The 6,961-nt window shown below is 45.0% G+C and overlaps 1 protein-coding gene across 6 annotated transcripts in view; it reads left to right on the forward strand.

Annotated features, from left to right (window-relative positions):
* Positions 1-6,961, forward strand: part of LOC123165109 (LOB domain-containing protein 40) — a 29,239-nt gene that overhangs the window by 1,614 nt on the left and 20,664 nt on the right. For 3 of the 6 annotated variants that reach the window (XR_006482795.1, XR_006482793.1, XM_044582738.1), the window contains exon 2: positions 559-633. The gene's annotated coding sequence lies outside the window, so the exon portion shown is untranslated. Of the gene's footprint in view, positions 1-558; positions 846-6,961 lie in introns of those variants that run through there. The other 3 variants (XR_006482792.1, XR_006482794.1, XR_006482791.1) reach the window with 2 other exon arrangements.

A 6,961-nucleotide genomic window follows, 5' to 3' on the forward strand; every position in this document is an offset into this window, starting at 1 on the left:
AATTAAACTGTCTAGCTATGATGGTGGATCCCATGGTGTGGCGAAACTGGGGATTTCTCTGCATCTGTAGTGTAAACTTGTGATGATCTATCCTATTAACATTGACGGGATAGCAGAGGTATCACCCAGAGAAACTACTCAACTGAAAGCTGGGGAAAAACAAAGATATCCCCTGCAGCACGACATTGGTTGTGCAGCAAAATATTAGTGGCGATTGCATATTAGGAATGTGCAGAGTTGCATTTATCAGTAAACTGATTAGTGATCTGGCCCGGCTTTTGTAACCCAGAAATGTGTGTATTCCTCAGGTTAACATCTATAGCCCGTGTTTCACATGTCAATGGACAGTGTGCTACACATGAAACGGCTGAGACTCAAAAGTAGATTGTGTCTGCCTCTAAGATGCTGCATAAACCTTACCGTGCATTCGATGATGGCTTGAAGCTTTTTTTCCTATATGCATAAAGATGCTACCTAGCTAGATATGCTATATCTGCTTTCACTGTATTAGAACATACTGAGAAAATAAAAACTAAATATGCAAGCTATTCCTTTCAGGAACGGGATGCAATGGTGCAGGTCGAGAACTTTCAGAAAAGAGGGTGGCGGTGGCTTCACCACACTATCTAGTTTGTACATGTGCTTTAAGCATTTTTTACTATTTTGTTTTGCCGGATTATTAGTAAATTCGTTTCGGCTGTTTTAGACCCAAAGTGGTCGGACCCTTCCCCGGACCCTGCGTAAGCAGGAGCTACATGCACCGGGTTGCCCTTTTTTATTTCGGCTGTTTACGAGTGTTCATGGTATCAGTTTTCAGTAACTTTGATGTGTGTCTATTGTTGACATTCCAAGCTCTTAACGCTATTGCTTAGACAACAACCTCTCCATGCTTACATGGGAGGAGCTCCCTGAGAGCTTAGCTGGAACACCTCTCTTATTCTCCCAAATCCTGAAGTCCATGAGCCTTATGGGTTCAGAACAAGAAGCTTAAATACCTCGGAGACGCCCTTTAACTCTGACAGCAACAAACACCTTGCAGGCCATAGCAGTTCATATAAAGAAACATAACAACCCATTAATTTTCACGCAATCCATGTTTATCACAGATGTCACTATTCTATTATTATTACACTTACTGCTCAATCACGACAAAATGAGAACAGAGCACATGTGATATATGAGGAAAGGGTCTAATCTCACCATGATATTTTCCATAAGTAATACTAGCACATTTCACTTATATGCACAATCTGTTGCACACTTGAGTCTTTCTGGTACAATCAAATTGAATGCATCACAATTTCACCCGAGAAGCAGGATGAAGGGTTACCAATTAGTGGTATATTCGTAAACAGAACATAGCAATGTTGTAAACATTGAGGGTTTAACCTGTATTTATGGAAAAAACAAGAGGAATGCTTTAGAGTAAAAAACATATTCTCCAGTAGCATGTCCAAGCTGTATAGGGATACAACATTAGTCAAAAATATATTCTTGGGCAGGAGCCATGATGTCCCCTTTTGGATTGGCAACAATAATCAAGCTGTATAGAGATACAATATTAGTCCTCGTTCTCGAGCTCGCCCACCTTCAGAATGGGGTTCCTTGGATTGTTGGCAAGCTGGGTCCGAAAGTGTTCCTCAAAGTTGCTGGCCTTGAGGAATACTTCATCTGGTATTTCCTTGAGTTGTTCATCCGGGATAATGTTTAGCCATAATCGGGCTTCCTTGATGCTTGGGAGAAAGTCTAGACTTGAAAATGCAACTTCATTCGCAGAACAACCAGTTTCAGCACTTACCCTCCAGTCATTCCTGACCTGCAGTTGCTCAAGCTTAGGCATTGCTCCTTGGTCAAACTTCACCAATTTGATGTCCCCAAAGTTTCTAAGCACAAGAACTGTGAGGCTTCTGAAAATCCCAATCTGGAAATGAAGCTCTTCACCCTGAAACGACTTCTCCAGCAAATGCAGGATGGCCAGATTTGGCATCCTCCCAAGAACTTCCACATCACCATCATGCCCTGATAGCCTGGTGCTTCGTAAATTCAGCTTCACAAGATGCTGGAGCCTCTGGACCCATCTTGGCAGTTTGATCCGATTATCGTACAGCTTGAGGCTCTGGAGGTTTTCCGGGGGCGAGGTCATCCAGTGCAAACATTCACACAATCCAGGATCTCCCTCTGACTGTATTGACAATGACTCAAGACGGTTGAGATTATTGATTGCTGAACAGAATTTTTCACCATTTCTCCCGTTGATGCCAGTTACTGCTAACTTGCGCAACCAGGTCAGTTTTTTATGTCCTGAATGACTGCCCCCCGTGCAACATTTACAACCCCCAGTGTGTGCAAGCCGATCAGTTTCCTCATCCCTCTAGGAGCTAGAACTCCATACCTGTCCAGACGCTTGGCAACAGCAGGGAGTCTAGCACAGCAAGCAGCAGTACATATGTCATGGCAATTCTTGTCTTCAGAATAACCAAAACGACGGGGTGCACAACAAGCTGCACAAAGCATCACTGACCCTGAAGTCAATAGACATAGCCTGTTGTTGCCCATTGAATTTGAGAGCTTCTCTTCAAGTTTCTCATATGACACCTTTTTGTCAGTCGATTTCCTACCAAGGCGGAGATAGGTTAACATCCGAAGTTTGATGATGGTCTTTGGCAGCTTTAGTATTCTCGTATCCCTGACATCTAGTGTCTGGAGTTGCCTCAGGTTACCCAAGGAGTGTGGCAGGTGATGAATATCATCACATCCTCTTATGGAAAAATATTTTAGGTGAAGAAGCTTCCCAATGTGCTGAAGGTGGTGATCAGCTAGGCCTGGTGTGCCTTCTAGGTCCAGCACTCGTAGCAAACTCATCTTGTCTGAAATAAAAAATGGCTTCCACTTCCCAAAAACTGTTATTGATCTCACACGGGACAAGTCCACTATGCTCTCGAACTGACTTTGATCTCCCTTCCAATTTTCGCTTATAGCAAGGTGCCGAACTGTGGCCTATCTGCTTAAGCCGTAACCTTCCTCCAGTGTGAAAACAAAATCTTCTTCAGTTGACTTCTTGATGCTGATTTCACGGATTAGATCATGGACCTGGCATGCATCAACTCCTTTTCTACCATGAATTGATTGTTGAGATGGTCGGAGCATGCTCCTGCTTATGAGTTCCATGAAGTCGCCCTCTGCTATTTCATCTGCAGACCTGCCACGCACCTCCCTTGAATAACCCTCTGCAATCCACCGACGCACCAAACGGCGCCGACTGACCTCGCGATCTTTTGGAAAGATCGACATATACAAGAAACAAGGCTTAAGATAGTATGGTAGGCCATCAAAGCTTTTATTAAGGACTGTCATTATGGGCCCAAGGTCTGGATTCAGTTCCAACTCAGCACTAATATGCTCATTCAACTTCCTCCATTCCAAAGGTGTGGTTTGTTGGGTTGCCAAGAAACCACCTATGGTGACTATTGCAAGGGGAAGTCCACTGCACTTCTTTAGGATCAGCTTTTGTAACTCCCACGATGCGGCTATATCTCCCACGTGTCGAGGCACGACTTAGAGGCATAACCGCATGGTGGTTTTGTCGCAAGAAGGGTCATCTTCACACAATCCCATGTAATGAACAAGAATGGGATAAAGAGTTGGCTTACAATTGCCACTTCACACAATACATGAATTAAACATACATCATCAGAGTACAATCAAGGTCCGACTACACAACCAAAATAAAAGAAGACAACCCCAAATGCTAGATCCCCGATCGTCCCAACTGGGCTCCACTACTGATCATCAGGAAACGAAACATAGTAACAACCAAGGTCCTCGTCGAACTCCCACTTGAGTTCGGTAGCATCGCCTGCACTGGTATCGTCGGCACCTGCAACTCTTTGGAAGTATCCGTGAGTCACGAGGACTCAGCAATCTCACACCCGCGAGATCAAGACTATTTAAGCTTATGGGTAGGAGAGGGGCAATGAGGTGGAGCTGCAGCAAGCACTAAGCATATATGGTGGCTAACATACGCAAATGAGAGCGAGAAGAGAAGCAACGCAACGGTCGAGAAGCTAGAAAAGATCAAGAAGTGATCCTGAAACTACTTACGTTCAAGCATAACACAAGACCGTGTTCACTTCCCGGACTCTGCCGAAAAGAGACCATCACGGCTACTCACGCGGTTGATGCATTTTAATTAAGTTAAATGTCAAGTTCTCTACAACCGGATATTAACAAATTCCCATCTGCCACATAACCGCGGGCACGGCTCTCGAAAGTTTAAACCCTACAGGGGTGTCCCAACTTAGCCCATCACAAGCTCTCACGGCCAACGAAGGATATTCCTTCTCCCGGGAAGACCCGATCAGACTCGGAATCCCGGTTACAAGACATTTCGACAATGGTAAAACAAGACCAGCAAAGCCACCCGATGTGCCGACAATCCCGATAGGAGTCGCATGTATCTCGTTCTCAGGGCAACAAAGACAGGCTACGAGTAAAACCAGACCTCGAGTTTCCCCGAGGAGGCCCCGCAGGCGGCTCGGTTCGGACCAACACTTAGAGAAGCACTGGCCCGGGGGGGTTAAAATAAATATGACCCTCGGGTTAATTACTCCCAAGGGAAAGGTAATAGGTTGTTAGGCAAATGTAAAACCAAGGTTGGGCCTTGCTGGAGGAGTTTTATTCAAAGCGAACTGTCAAGGGGTTCCCATAACACCCAACCGCGTAAGGAACGCAAAATCAAGGAACATAACACCGGTATGACGGAAACTAGGGCGGCAAGAGTGGAACAAGACACCAGGCAAAAGGCCGAGCCTTCCACCCTTTTCCAAGTATATAGATGCATTAATTAAATAAGAGATATTGTGATATCCCAACATATCCATGTTCCAACATGGAACAAACTTCAGCTTCACCTGCAACTAACAACGCTATAAGAGGGGCTGAGCAAAAGCGGTAACATAGCCAAACAACGGTTTGCTAGGAAAGGTGGGTTAGAGGCCTGTCATGGTAATATGGGAGGCATGATATAGCAAGTGGTAGGTAGCGCAACAAAACGATAGAGCGAAACAACTAGCAAGCAAAGATAGAAGTGATTTTGAGGGTATGGTCATCTTGCCTGCAAAGTTCTCAGAGTTGTCGAAAGCTTGATCCTCGATAGCGTACTCAACAGGTTCCTCAGTCACGTACTCGTCTCCCGACTCTACCCAAGGCAAGAACACAAGCAATGAGAACAACAATCAATCACGGTGCAATGCACAAATAACATGATGCAATACATGGCATGATATGCAAGGTATGATATGCAATGCATATGCGTGCTCCGGAAGGGAAAGAATCATCAAGGCATGAACTTGGCAAACCAAGTATTCCGCTGGAAAGATGAGATGATTTCGGTTGAAATCGATATAAAGATCACCAGAAACGGAGGCACGGTTTGCAAATGGCAAGCAAAACAAGGATGACGCAAAACTGCGATTAACAGCATGATGCCACTTAGCATGCAACAAGAAACTAAGCTACTGCACTCCAACATAGCAACAAAGCATATGTCAGTGATGTACACAAGATTCTTGACAAAACATGAACACTGAGCTACGGCTATATCACACAAGAGCAGGTCCAAACAAGCATGGCAAAATTGCAAAAGATATCAGCATCACAGACTTGGTGAAAATACGAACATGGCATAAACAGCATCAGGAAGCAATGTTTAGAGGAAGAAAATAACATGCTACAGGAACGTATCATAGCAACTCAAGGCACGGAATGATTCTACTAAATGCATAGAACAAAAGTCCCTTAGTGATCATGAGCCAAAAAGGCACAGAAGATATGGTGGCACCCATGTAAACATAGCAAGTTTTATTAACAGTTTCAGACTTAGCAGAAAACAGAGCATGGCATAAACAGAATTATGAAGGCAAATTTGCGAGCTCATGCCACTCACCACAAAGCATTGCATGAAGATGTAAGCATACCAATAGCAAGATGACATGTTCATGAAGCTAACCATGTCAAGAGCAAGTTCATAGGATGCATGGATCACTAGCAACAACCATGGCAATATTGATTAACATGTTAACATTCTGCCAGGAACATTTTATAGCAAAAGTAGAGCAAGAACAAGACATGCTAGAGCACTCCATAATTGCAAGAAGGGGCACGGATGGATAGAGCATAACCATATGTTCAAAACATCCTTACGAAGTATCCCAAAATAAGCATGTATCTCACTGTAGCATCAAGTTTACATGGCATCAAAATAATAGGAGGAAAAGACTTAGCAAAATCCTAAGTCCCTGAAAACAGCAACATCACGAAGCCTAGTGTGCATGCTTGTTTTAGTCATCACATAGATCACAAAAATACAAGACAAGCACCTCTGTAAAGATGGCATGTTGTAGTAAAAAAACACATGTAGAGCTCATACTCATATGATGCACACATCAAATGCAACAAAAATGACAAAACCCCATGATCTGATAAGTAACAGCAGTAAACAATGTATACAACTCTTGCATCAATGGAAATGGCATCATAGCAGACAGTAACATGCATGGAAATTCTGCTAACGCGAAGATCTCGATGAGACGAACAATTCGACATATCATATGCATGATTTGGAGCTACGGTCACCGAGATACGGCATGATGAACAGGGCATAAAAATAACAGAGAGCTCCGGGACTTGGTGGAATTTCACCTCCGCGAAAGTCAACGCGGGACGAGGTGGTTCCGGGACGGAGTGGATCGGGACGCGGGGAGGCTGTTTGGTTCGAGGAGCGGGTGGATCTCGTCCACCCCGACGAGATCTCGCCGGAGTTGGCCGGAGGAGCTCGATCCGGCCTTGGGGTCGCCGGATCCGGCGAGGAGAGGCGCGGGGGAAGCTCCGGCGGTGGTTGACGACGCCGGCGGAGGACAGGCGCGGCGAGGCGGCGCGCAGGTGTGTGGAGGCGGCGGCGCGG

This window comes from Triticum aestivum, chromosome 7D (genome assembly GCF_018294505.1).
Source record: "Triticum aestivum cultivar Chinese Spring chromosome 7D, IWGSC CS RefSeq v2.1, whole genome shotgun sequence".
NCBI classification, from domain to species: domain Eukaryota; kingdom Viridiplantae; phylum Streptophyta; class Magnoliopsida; order Poales; family Poaceae; genus Triticum; species Triticum aestivum.